This window comes from Netta rufina, assembly GCF_964035555.1.
Source record: "Netta rufina genome assembly, chromosome: 4".
Taxonomy (NCBI): domain Eukaryota; kingdom Metazoa; phylum Chordata; class Aves; order Anseriformes; family Anatidae; genus Netta; species Netta rufina.
Genome location: NC_140127.1, coordinates 27,314,889 through 27,329,207, shown reverse-complemented (window position 1 = coordinate 27,329,207; position 14,319 = coordinate 27,314,889). Strand labels below are relative to the sequence as shown.

Genomic DNA, 14,319 nt, shown 5'->3' with positions numbered 1-14,319 from the left:
TAATTTCTAAACAAAAATGCTTTGAATTGGATTCTGTTGCCTTCAGTTCTCCATTTCAGTGACATCACTTCTAAACAGAATTAGGTTTGTAGTTGATATAGTTCTAAAGCTGTAATGCATCTGAAATGACAATAAAACAATATGACAAAAGGACCGGCAAATGGCATTTATCAGCAGTTTGGAACATTTGTTCATTCAGATGTTGGCTGCCACATCTCCCACATACAAAATCTTTGTAAAAGCTGTAAACCAGAATGCTAGTTAAAATAAACGTACTTCTTAATCCTTTTCATGTCATTTCTACCATGAAGTAACATGTACAAAGCAACATTGTATAATAATAATTCAGTGAGACACAAATAGTAATATGCTGGTCCATTGCAAATTAACACAGAGAAGAGGAAAAGCATCCATTGGCTAAATTTAGCTGCTGTGTAGCTAATAAAATTACTCACCACCATGTTCTTTGTAACAATTGCCACTTTCTCACTGTAATCCCCAAATACTGGTATTTCTACCGTAAAAGTAGTTTCTCTTTCCTGCTAAGATACAGCTGAGTTTTTCCAACTGAGCATTCTTAATAGGTAAATAATGACAATGTCTGAATTTACTCGGAAATTATAACTCAGATGAGATTCAAATAAAAGAAAAAGTATATTAAAATATGCAGATGAGTGATTTGTATGAGTACACCAAGTCATGCTCCTGACACTGATCAACTCAAAGTCTGAATCAGCATTTTCTAACTTCTGAAGAGGTCTTACACTCAATCTAAAAAGCACTGTTAGAAGAAGGGAGGAAAGTTAACCAAGAAGGATGGAAAACCAAAAGCCTGAAAGCAACAGAGAATGAGACACATGTAATAGAGAAGAAATAGTAAAGCCAAGGCAACAAGAAAATAAAATTAGAAAGAAAATAAAGATAGGGTAGGAATACAAATATGGCAACAACATCAGAGTTCTCAAGATGTAGCCTTCTGTAAAAATAAATTCTGCCTGCAATATTCTAGCTTCCTTATTTCTGTTTCTTTTGTAGCTCAGTCTTTCCTCTTTAATACACCCTCAGCTTTGAACTACACTTTAAACTACAAATACTAATTTCTGGGTATAAAACTAAAAAAGCCAGACACTCCTTTTCATTACTTCGGATTAAATTTGTGTAGCTTATTTCCTGACTAATCATGTCTACATGACAATACAGTAGATTCTAAAATTTCAGCCAATATTCACTCTCACCAGAAAAAATAAACTTTTCCCTTCTCTGATCTCCACAGTGTTTTTCAGGTAGATCTAAATATTCCCAAACTATTTTTTTATTTTTTTTTTTTATTTTTTTTTATTCCTATGGACATTCTTCTCTTACATGGAAGGCCTTCCCCATCTTATCCCATTTTTTTACTTTTTTTTTAATTTGCATTAAACACAAAACCAAAACAAACAAACAAAAACCTAAGAAACTATATACCAAACCCTAGCTTAAAGAAAGAGTACTGAAAATCCTAAAGGGCAAATTTCAAAATCAAGTAAAAAAGTCTATAAACAATTAATATTCAGTTATCCTGTGTTCACCTTCACTTAAGCAGATTACTGTCCAGCGTTCAGTTATATTTCAGAAATGCTTTCCCCTTGTTTTTCACATTTGTTTATAAAATGTGTATTTGCATACATATTTTCTGAAAGGAAGGTTATATTCCTGTGTTCTTTGTGATCAAAAGTAAACTTTTAACCACAACTTCATTTAAACTGCTAAGTGATATTAATATATGGCTGACAAAGCATGCACCCAGAAAACAAGACCAGGCTGACAGTTACAGTTTTAATATGTAATTTTTGCGGGGCTAAGCAGGATTAAATACAGTTTAAATGGTGACTTTTTCAGTTTTATTTCCTTCTTAACAGTATATTCAGCTGTACAAAATATATACATTATATTATTAACAAAGGAGAAAAGTGATGGAATCATTAATATAACAGTAATTCAGTGCAGATTGAAAAGAAAGATTTCTTTAATTACAGCTTAATACATACAGGCAGATGCATTCCTATTCCAGGTATTTTATTTCTGCTGCAAAACAGACAGAAATTCACAATGAGCCATCCAGCTGTAGTTAATAACTCTGATTACAACAACTCTTAAACCAGTGGTAAGGAAATGCAGCGACAAATGACTAGAATGACTGAATTAGAATACTAGAATTGGAGTTCAAATTAACAAAAGCATACTCAGTATCCTTCAATGTACTTTGGGTTTTAACATCCATGGAAAATACTTTCTCTCCTTTAAGTCAAGCAGAATGTAATGTCACTCCCTAATGAACATGAACAGATTATCATTTAATGTACTGCTCAAGCACCTCTTCCTAGAAAGTTCTCTGATGGAGACACTACAGTAGCAATACCTGAATATGACTCTGACATAGTTTCAGGTAAATGTTTTGTAAAACTGCATAGGTTTTTGAAATAAAAACACATTAGCAAGAAGAAATATCTGGAATCATACAAGGATGCTGAGTCCCAGTATCAAGTAGAAAATGTGTTTCAGGAAAAGGGATGAATGGGGGAGATCACGCAAGTGTTCTTTAAATCAAACATGATTTAAATGGTTATTTATTTTCCTGAGTTCTTGGGACTCTGAAGATGTATTTTGATAATTCTATCAAAATTTATCAAGCTGTAACATGTCTTTCTACAGGCAGGACCCAACTTTATAACCAAGAGATAGTACTATCACTTGGCCTTTATGACAACATAAAGATGGATATCAAACTAGGGGAGAAGACCTCTAATTTATTGTTGAAATCAAAATGTTTTTATTCCTAGGGGGGAAAAACGAACAAACAAACAAACCACCATTTTAAGGTTTTAATATCCAGTGGAAGTCCTAAAGATCTAACCAGGAGATCAAATGAAAACGGCCTAGAAAATGGCCTTGACCAGGTAAGTGACAACAGATGAATAAGATGAATATGATAGATTTTGAAAAAGAAAAAAAAAAACCTGCTTGGAAGCAGTACTGCTGAGTACTGATACTCCGTTAGTTTCCTTATGTATTTAACAGTTTCCACCAAAGATAAACCAGATTGTTCAGAATTCTGTGTTTAAAAGAAAAACATTTCTGAGGATCACTCAATCAGAAACTGCACCTTGTAAATTAAAGATAGCAACGGGTATAAATTGCTGAGAACCTAGTATTAGAAATCAGTTCTGCAGAGGCAAAAGACTGGCCTGACATCTTTGTATGGCTTCAGAGAAATGAAGAATGATAAGGAACTTCAGACACCATATCTACCAATTAGGCATTGAGGCATTAACTGAGGCATTAACTGAGGCATTATCTACCAATTAGGCATTAGGCATTAACTTCTCAAAGGCAGGTCTTTGTCACTAAGAGTTGACTAAAGAGTCTGATGGAGAGAACTATATTGGGCATCTCCAAAGCGAACCACTCCCTGGGCTAGACTGGGCACTCTCCTACCAAAGGCTATCATATACCAAAAGGAATGAAAGGCAGGGGATATAACCTGTTCCAAGGCCCATCCAAGCCTTACAGTAACAATTTGACCTTTGAGTATTTACTGACTCTGTGTTTATGATGCCCTGGATGAAAATCTTGAGCAATTCCAAGTGCACATTTTGCACAATCACACATTTTTAGTTTATAACGTGCTTTATAAAAATGAAAAAGTAAAATAAACACAAATTACATTAGTAATTTGCACAACTGTGAAAGGACTAAAATAAATTAGATGTTTATAAAAACAGACATTTCTTTCTGTAAAAACACACATGAAACAAAATAATTACAAAAAAAATGTTTTATGTCATATTTGAAGTAGACAAAGCACACACATGGACATTTTTCATGCAAAATGATAAACCACAAGAAAAACAGTTACTAAAAACATGGTCTTAAGTTTTTCATGCTGAGTAAGAACTGGACTACCATTACACTGCAGGGACATACCTAAGACCTGTCTCCACATGGAGTCATCCTAAATATCTTAAACTACTATGAAAATACATAAATTTATTCCAGGGATTCTAGGGAAAGTATCACTGATGTAATGTAAGCTTATAAATCAGTCAAGTTAACTTAGAAAATATATGGCATTAAGTCTTTAATTCTTCACTGAATCTTTTAGTATTTGCTGACAAAATGTGCCTGCATTACCCCACCTCACTCCAAGTATGCAGTCTTGCACTAGCAACAAAACACGCTGCTTTCAACTTCTGCTAAAATAGGCAGCTATAAAGCTGCCTAATGCTCACACTAGAAACATCATAAGTGTCAAAATCCCACTGTGGAACAATTTTTGCATCCCTCAGTTATTTTCTTCAGCATGAAACAGACATCAATCTGAGTCACTTTCACTAAATTATCATCATAATCATGAAGACTAGACACCCTTTTTTCATAACTGAAATGAAAACTTAGATCGTACAGCATATTTATACTGTCACTAAAAATAGGTGATGGCTCCTGTACGATGAAGAGCCTCTAGAACTTAGCAATATGTTTGTTTATGGCTTGCCAGAAATCATTTCTTTATTTGTGGCTATAGTGTATCAGCTGACATCCTAGAAAATCAGATATGAACAGCTTCTAAAAATATAGGTCTGATCTTAGTTTCTTAACTTGGTAAAATTCAGCTTTATTTAGCTCCTAATATTCAGGAAAAAAATAGGTTATTTGCCTATATGCATATTTAACATTTGTCCTTATATTTTCCTAAATTAATACCAAACGCAGTGGTAATTAAATTTCAGTAAGTAGAAAAATTTCATTGCCACAAAAACAATTACAAAAGTATAAAATGCTTGTAATGTATAATTTTTCTCCAAGAAATTATATTGTTAATTAAAAATAATTTGTGTTTTGCTGAAAAGCTGTGGAACAGAATTAGGTTTGCTTGGTGACTTTCATAGATGGATATGGATTTGTTATCCTCACATCCTAAGGAAGTAATTAATAATCTGAAAAAAATGATTCAATTATTACTAATGGATCTATTTATTTATCATTCAGATTTGGAAGAGCAGTGCAGGAAAGCTTCTCTCCATCTCTTCTCTAAGTTAATTTCCAGCTAGTGCTCCTGGAAACTGACATTATCCAGATCATGTTTATTGGGAATATAATAGGAAATCAAGATTAGCAATACATAAGATAGGAATCCTCTTGATAAGAGCTCCATGTTAAAAGCCACGGTAAAGTACTAGTATCTTACAATCAGACATATTGCCAATTTTCCATAACCAGCAAAAAGAAATGGGAGGGGGAAAAAAAAAAAAAAAAAAAAGGTTAAAGGGCGAAGTTTTCAGACCTAATGTCTATTCCCCTCCTCTGAAGTTCAAGATTTGTTTCAGGCATGCAGAAAAAGAACTAGATGGACTTTTTGGTTTAGTAAAATCACCAAAACCTATGTTATGTTTTGAGCAACCAATGAATGGTTCGATTCCTTTACTTTAAGAGGCAAGGGACAGAAATATAAATTAGTTAAATAAAATATTAATAATTAGTCATATGCCTAAGCTACAACCCATGCCAGACAGACATCTAGAACAGATTGATTCATATTACCTGCTTTCATAAGCTACTTATTTCCTGAAGAAACCTAAAGACGTATGGTTTTCCACTTTGAAATATGACGATTCCTCAACTCCTAAGCAGAATTTCTCACTCAGAATTGTGTTGGGTCTAGAGAGGTGAGAAAGATCCTGGCACCACAATTTCCATAAACAGCAGGGGGGAAAGCAGGATAGAGCATATAAACACTCAGCTGATATTGTCAGCTAAAACAGAATAGAGATATTTAATTGCAGTAACAGTGGTCCTTTTTTTGCCCTAATTGTATGGTGATCTGCATCCAGAATTTGCAGACATACATGCATACAGGCTCTCCTCAGACACAGATGGTTTGAATCCATACTGCTTTTCATTTCAAGAGTTTCCAGTCTTGCTATGCAACACACCTGAAACTTTTTTTTTTTTTTTTTTTTTTTTTTTAAATCTTTACATGAAAACGAACCATTGTACAGCTAACAATCTCAGATACGTGAATAATGAGAGAATAAACAAGAAACAGCCTACCTCCGTAACCTGATGGGGATGTTCTGAGAAGAAGAATCTTGAATTTTTACTTCTTCTCCCAGGGACTGCATTTGCCATTTAAGATTCACTAGATAACATGAAAAGGAGAATGGATCGCTACAGCTGAACCTTCACAAAAGGAATCTTCCCATGAATCTACAACTCCAGTAAGAAGAGTAGAAAATGTTTCTGTTGGTGGCCAAGCAAGTAATTAGGAGTTTAGATTCAAACCCCTGAAGGTTACAGGCAGTCTAGAAGATTGGTTTTCAACTTGTGAGCAAATGTTTCAACAAGTACGTGTCTGTGTGCATGGAGGTTGTATCCAGCCACGAAGTGCCTGGTTTTAAGAATGCTCAGGAAATCTCCATCCTGATGAACCAGGGACAATTGTGTAAAACCTTTTATCAGGCTTATTCTCAGATGCTTTGCTGTTCCTAGCATTTTATTCTAATAAGTTCTGATACATTAGTACTGCGTGTGTCTTGCGATACCTAGAGTTAAGCTAGATGAAATTCTGATAAGCAAAGAAAACATTGAATGATGAGTTAGAACCATCTGACATAAAATAAGTACTGGCATATTTCCTTTTTGCTCACCTCTTTTGCTGCAGTAAAGTTTCAAAGAACAAGTACCAAAAAATGCATTTATTCCAACTCATAATATTGTACCTGGCAGTCTGTTGTCTTCCTCTGGAACAAGCTCACTAAATTTTAATCTTTTTTTTTTTTTTTTTTTTTTTTTTTTTCACAATTTCAAAATACTTTCCTCATTCTTTCCCACTCTCTTCAAAACAGTTGTCTTCATTGGGCCACACTTTTTTTTTTTTTTTTTTTCGGTCATTCAAGAATAAGCTTAAAACTTATTTGTAGATCCTAGTCCACAATCCCATGGTAACTCACAGGGGCATGGGTATGAGTGAGGAAGGAAAGTGTGTTTTTCTATTGCAGAAGCCTTGCACAAACTTCAGAAACTTCAGAAACTTTGCTCATAGAAACCTCAACATGAAATAAGGGGCAGGCAAGTTTTTAAAGAGGGTATATCCCAAGATAAACAGCTATGACATATAATTTATAGCATAAAAATGTGTCTGTTAATGAATGTGCACAAAATAGCTAATAGTAATCGTATTCTTCCTCCTCTTTTCTTTATAAAACTGTTTCAATAATCAGACTTTAAGAATATTGTACTGATTGCCAAATGGCTTGTAAACCATTACAGACCCAAAGCAACTCCTCATCATCTCATCATACATACTCAACTCAAAATACCAAAACTAATTGCAAAGCAATGAACCAATAAGAAGAAAACACTGGAGTTCTGGTTCTGAAAATTGCTTTTCACTATAACAAATTACATACGTTGTTGATAACAATGTATCAACAAAGATGTTGATACACTAAGTCTCATGTCAAAATTTTGCACTGCCACGTTATTTTCAAAGGTACCATCATTAAAAACGCAATCCCTTGGGAAAATCTTTGCCCAAGTTCCACATTTCTGTCCTGCATGCTTCATCCCAAATTCAAACTGTGCGCTTAGCAACAACCACTGGTGCCCTCCAATGGCTTTTGACATTGTGGTAGCATTTATGTACCTTCTAAATTATAAGAAATTCTCCTCCTTACAAATATTTGTGTTTCAATAACATTATCATAATATGTGTTCTCAGTAGTAGGTATTCCTTAAACACTTACAACAGAATATTCTACCCACAGCTCAAAAGTTGATATAAATGAGAAAGTCCACAAAGCAAAAGTCAACTGTTGCCCTTAGTTACACCTACACAAATTCAGAAAAGATCCTATTAATTTAAATTGCCAAAGACCAGAGTTATTTTGGACTCAGACTGATGTATTTGACAGCAGGCTAAATAAATATTCTGCTAAATTATCCAAAACAGGTATGACTAATAGAAATGCGTGTGCATACTTGGCTGGCATCATTTAAGGTTTCAGCAGTTTTAGTGAGGCACTCTTATTTTTAAATCGCAATATCCATTTCCTTGATTTGGCAGAAAGTAACTGTTTAAAGACTACATGAAAGTTCACAATAGTAATGTAGCACTACCAAGCATTGTACTAGTTTTCCTAAGAATATTAAATCATGATTTAGAGACATTCTGTTTGCATAATAACTGACTTGTGTGTTCAATCAGGAGAAAGAAATGTCTGTATTCCTCTAAGAGTGGAAAAGAAACATCTTGAAAATTCTCCCAACTATTATCTTTAAATGGTAAAATGCTTATTCTTGCAAAGCAATGTGAAATAAAATGTATCTTGATTATTTCACTCTCTTGTACAACTGGTCAATTTCTGTATTTATTTCCATCATTTTTATGCTAAAATAATATTAAAACTTAAATCAAAATGTTTTGACTGTGATCCACTTAATTTTTAATTTAGTTTAATTTTTATTTTTTTAAAAAAGAAAAACAGCTAAAACAGAATCTAGTATATTATTCACATACAGTATCCAATACATCAGTAATACACATATATGTGTATTATAGAGAAGCTTAGCATAACAAAAATAATCAGGAAGTGTACTTATTATAAAATTCAATGATGATCTAGACATAAAATATGTTCTCTAACAAGCCACAAAAATTGAAATCACATCCTGCAGCACAATATACAGAATACATTTTTTTTTTTCTTTTTGAGTCAGTGAAGCTTTTGCATAAATTCTGGCTTAGACAGACCATTTATGGAAAGTCCTTTGAGCTTTAAATTACTGAAGTTAAAGGAAAATTCCAACAGGTTCAGCTTTCAGTATTTAACTACTGAAATTTAGTATTTAAGTACTGAAAATCAGTATTTAAATACCGTAGTAAATATTACAGTAAGCAGTAAATACTGCTTTTAGTATTTAAAAATATTTCACTACTAACAAGCTAATAACCACAAACATACCAAACCTGCAAGAGTTCCAGATAGAATTAAGCTGCCATTTGGAAAGAGGGTGGGGATTATGAATGTAAAAAAAAAAAAAAAAAAAAAAAAAAAGAAAAAAAAAAAAAAAGGACCTGCTCCACTAGAAATTCACTTTGCCATGTTTCTTTGCAAGGTTTCTCTTGGATTCCTGGACTCATGTTTGCATGAAACATTTCTGGTCTCCAGAGTAAGTGATCCTTGTAGTTTGGAAATACAGACACCAGTACAGGTGCTCTGCAGTTACTAGCTTGCAGTAAAGAAATCTGTAACTTAGTCAGTTATGAGTATGCATCCGTGTCCTAACTCATAACTATCAATACATGACATAGCATGGAAGATGAAGAAGCTGTGTATTCCCTGTACATGGATAGGATGGAGTGGACAGTAGCTGGCAAGAACAATTCAAGCTGGGTAGCCTCAGGGAGGCACAGCGTGCAGTGCTTCAGGCAGAACATCCCACAGGGAAAGCTGGTATTTCTCTCCAAAATTAATCTTGACTCAATATAGCAATTTGAAAGTTAAGTCCCATTTCTGTATTAACAGACAAGTACAGAAAAGTGTCTAATGAATACCAGTGATAACTTTACTAATGACCTGGGTTTATTACCACAAAAAATACTTTTGGTAGTAATATTACTCATCTTTTATTTGAAATACTGATAAATTTTGCAGTTTCAGCTAAGTCCTATTTTGAAATTTTTACAGTTGTGTTTATCTATCTCACAACATATGTTCAATACGCAAAGCAGTCTGCTTGTTTCCATCCATGAACACAATTTTTGTTTTTAATGTCAGTTTAAAACTCATGACTTGGAGTTGACTGTCTTGGAAAAAGTCTCAGTAATTTACAAGACCTAGCTGAATAAATTATTTGTTCACAGATGCACAGTTAAATAAAAGTATGGACGTACATGCTCCTTTCCTTTTCCATTGTTGTTTAAAATGCTTAATATATTCTTATAAAAAAAAAAAAGTAAAAAAAAAAAAAAAAAAAAAAAAAGAGGGAGATCATAAAAACTGGAGAGGTTTCTGACAACTGGAAGCTAGCCAATGTCATACCTACCTACAAAAGGGCATATGAGAAGACCCATGAAGCTACAGACCTATTAGTTTTACCTCAGTCCCTGAGAAAGGTTCTAGATAAGAGCTTTGGTATTTAAATGCCTTTTGGTATCCCCCAGGACAGTCTTATCAGACATAGTTAATGTGGGCTCATCAAGGGAAAGTCGAAAGTCCTGCCTTAGGAATTCAATCTTCTTCTTTGACAAGGTCACCAACTTGGTGGATGAAGACAGTGGAGATAATCTTTCTGGATTTCAGTAAGAGATTTGATACTGTCCTTCATGGCATTGTTCTGGACAAATTGTCCAACTGGGAAAGGAACAGGTTTGGGCTATACTGGGTGATGATATGGCTCAACAGTAGAGCTCAAAGGGTTGTACTGAATGGGATAACATCTGGCTGGCAGACAGTTACTGGTGGTGTTCCTCAGGGCTATATTCTAGCGCCAATTCTGTTCAACATTTTTATCAATGATCTGGATGCAGGAATGGAATGCACCCTCAGCAAGTTTGCTGGTGATACTGGTGATTCCCTGGAGGGATGAGAGGCCTTGCAGAGGGATCTAGATACCTTAGAGAATTAGATGACTAGCAACAACATGAAGTTCAATAAAGGAAAATGTCAGGTCCTGCACCTGGGATGGAGTAATGCCATACAATGGTAAAGACTGGGAGACAAGAGAGCAGCTCTGCAGAAAGGCATCCCAGAGTGCTAGTCAACAGCAGGCTCATCATGTGAGCCAGCAGTTTGCCCTGGCTGCCAAGAGGGCAAACCACATTTGGGGATTCATTAAAAACAGCACATCCAGCCAGTCAAAAGAGGAGATTCTCCCACTACATTTAGTGCTGGTGTTGTTCTGGTCTCTACAATATAAAAAGAATGTTAAGGTACTTGAAAGCATCCAGAGGAGGGCAGTAAAGCTGGGGAAAGGGCTGAAGGATATGTCCTGTGAAGACAGGCTGAGGACACTTGGGTTTTCTGGTTTGGTGAAAAGAAGGCTCAGAGGCAACCTCACTGCTCTCTAAAATTTCCTGAGGAGCAAAAAAAGGGGAGATGGAGGTGTCAGTCTCTTTTCCCTAGCAACTGAAATGAGGACACATGGGAAGGGCACAAAACTGCACCAGGGGAAGTTTAGACCAGAGGAAAAAAAAAAAAAAAAAAACAAAAAAAAACCTTTACTGAAATTCTTCACTGTGAGAGTGGTCGAACACTGGAACATGCTTCCTAGAGCAGTGGTTGATGCCCCATGCCTGTCAGTGTTGAAGAGGCATTTGGAAAATGCCCTCAAAAACATGCTTTTAACTTTTGGATAGCCCTGAGGTCGTCAGGTAGTTGCCCAACTCAGCTATTTGATAATTTTTGGATCTGTCCATTAGTCCATTCCACTGATTCTCAAATCAAATCCACTCAAAGTCCACTTAATAAAATTGTTTTTATTTACTGCTTCACGTGCAGATTTTTAGAAGAGAAGTCAAGTTGGGTTCTCACAGTTGCATGGATGATAAATAATAGCATGATTCCAATTAGTTCCCAAGATCTTCAGGAGCAATCCTGAAATCTTACACTTCTCTCGCAATCTTGTCCAGCAAAACGCAGGAAAAATGCAGGGGTTACTAAAAGGACTTTTTCATGCCGATGTCTTAGAGTACGTAACTTACTTTGTCTTCGGGTATATGTTATTTACCACATTGTAAATTGAAAATCAGTAAAAAGTTATGGATATTTCAACCAAAGACAAACAACACTGCAGAAACACACAAGAAGCAAGAATAGAACTTAAACAGAAAACATTTCTTTAATGAGGTGGCTAAATACAAATGGGTAAAAAGGGCAAATTTTAACATTGAAATGTGCTTTAAGAAGTATAATGCTTCTATTTACTTTCAAGAAAAACACATATAGCCATTTTCTTTTGTCAAACATCATTTACTAGACTTTCTTTTTCCCTCACCACTGAGCAATAATTTCAGATTTCATATTCTTGATAACTGTTAGACATTTTACATGCTTTCTTATTAAATCCCTGTTGCAAACATAAATCCACTAGACCACTAAGTAAAACTGTAAAAAATGAGCAGTCCTAATACATACCAAAACATTTTCAGGCACACAGTCCTCGGGAAATGATGGCACCTGTGACTTCAATACTCTTAGCTGGACATCACAGCCCAGTGACAGGAGTAGAAGGATTTTAAGGATGAGTCCTTCTCAGAAGAATTTTGAAGGACTAAAAGTTTATCAAGTTTGTGAAATGTGAGGAAACAATTCCAGATACCCTTTGCTCAGCATACTGCCAGTTTAAGATCTCTGCTTCTACTCAGTCGCTGCAGCCCTGTGTCACATTTCCACTTTGCTGCCTTAAGTATTTTGTGGATCTGAATGGTTACCTGAATCTATGATCTAGCTGGATTATTATTAAAATAAATAAATAAATAAATCACTTTTTAACTTATTTTATGATTTTCAAGATTTGATGGCACTATGGACCTTGCATCAAGAAGATGGGCTGTCAAGGGAGCAGTAATGAAGAGTTCAACTGGCATTGCTACTGAAGGCAAGATCATCTCACGAGTAGGGTTCAACCTTGCTAAAAATCCTTCATATAGCCTTTGTTAAAACAGATGTAAGAATTTAGAATCCATTCAGTGATTCTTTGGAAATAAATACTGAAATAATTTGAGATCCACAACTAGAAAAATATTATCCAGTGAACCTGAGTTAAGAGCTCAGACTGCGAACCATATAGGAGAAGCTGCTTTGGCAGTGTTATCACAGTAGAGAAATTTATAAAAGAGAACTAAAGAACTACTGAAGCACAGCATTACATAACAAAGAAAACCACCATTAAAAGTGTTCTCCACATATCTGCATAAGATCTTTTCAGCCAAAGGCTGGCTGAAAGTAATAAAAAGCAGCAAGAATTTATAACAATTCTGTGCATTTTCCAGATGATCAGAATTCCCAAACATACGTAATACCTGAAACTGAATACTGCTTACCAGATTAAAATATTAGCTCAAATAAAGGAATAGTGTCTTTTTAAGAGGACATTATGAATTTCAAAAAAACAAAACCGAGAAGCTAAGAAATTTTAATTGTAAAGAACTGCAATTTCTCTTGAAAGAGATTAATATATACCTCTAGTTTTAAAACATCAATGAGTGCATGCAGCAAGGCTAAGTTCTAGTTTTTGTAGCAAATGTAGCAAAGTTTACATCTAAATCTGTGATTGTTTTCAGTGTTCAACTAATGGATCTTCATTAAACTCCTTTACAATTTACCACGGCTTACAAATGAGTGAAATCAAATGGTTTTATTGAACATGATTCTAAACGTTTTCAGTTCATAATACAGAAATGTACTCACAAATTAAAGAGATGCGAATGCATGTATTTGAATATCCTTGGTTATCCAAATTGTTACAGAACTAGGTAGATGAAACATAAATAGCTAAAAGACAAAGAATTAAAATTTGTTTGAAACTGTTTAAAAATCTTACTGCTTTAAAATGGTATCTACAATATTTCTACTGTAAACAGATATTTAATATAACCTGATATAAGCCAAAAATAACTCAGTGGAACGGTCTACAAGAAATTTTATAAATATATCTACAAACCAACTACACCTTCAGGGTGTTCATCCTCCATGGAAACGTCATTTCATATTTTTTCCATTACATGAAAATTCTCCACTGTTCCTCCAAGGTATTTCTGTTGAGCAAAGGAAAACATCCTCCACACTAAAAAAAATTACACCAATGTCTTTGTGTATGCAACTTTATTCAATAGCTACACCCCCTAAGCTCTACTTCTATCTGCCATCTAAAAATAAAATGTACTAAAAATACCTTGTATATTTTTATCTGATATAAAGGCGGTATATGAAGAAAATGTACTAATATTTTTTTGCTGTTTTATTATTTTGATAAAACATTAAAGCTACAAAATTGAACTTTGAATAGTCCAAAAAAAAACCTGAAAACTTCATATTTGTTTCTAAAACCACTGAAATGACAAAAGCCACCTTTTAGCAGCAATTAAATATAAAAGAATTTCAGATTTATTCCACAAATAATACCTGTTCCATATTATTTTCTATATCAATTTCTATATTGATATAAGTAAAAGTGTATATAAATATATATGAATGTTTTTACTGTGTATCATTTAAATACATCTGTCTACCTGTATATGTCTATAATCAAAAGCAAGTTCAATGGAATCAAGTACTCTTT

At 34.3% G+C, this 14,319-nt stretch overlaps 1 protein-coding gene across 4 annotated transcripts in view; it reads right to left on the bottom strand.

The window, feature by feature from the left end:
* SPOCK3 (SPARC (osteonectin), cwcv and kazal like domains proteoglycan 3) overlaps nucleotides 1-14,319 on the bottom strand; it is a gene marked incomplete at both ends in the record, with an annotated part of 194,012 nt that overhangs the window by 108,966 nt on the left and 70,727 nt on the right. The window lies entirely within an intron of this gene.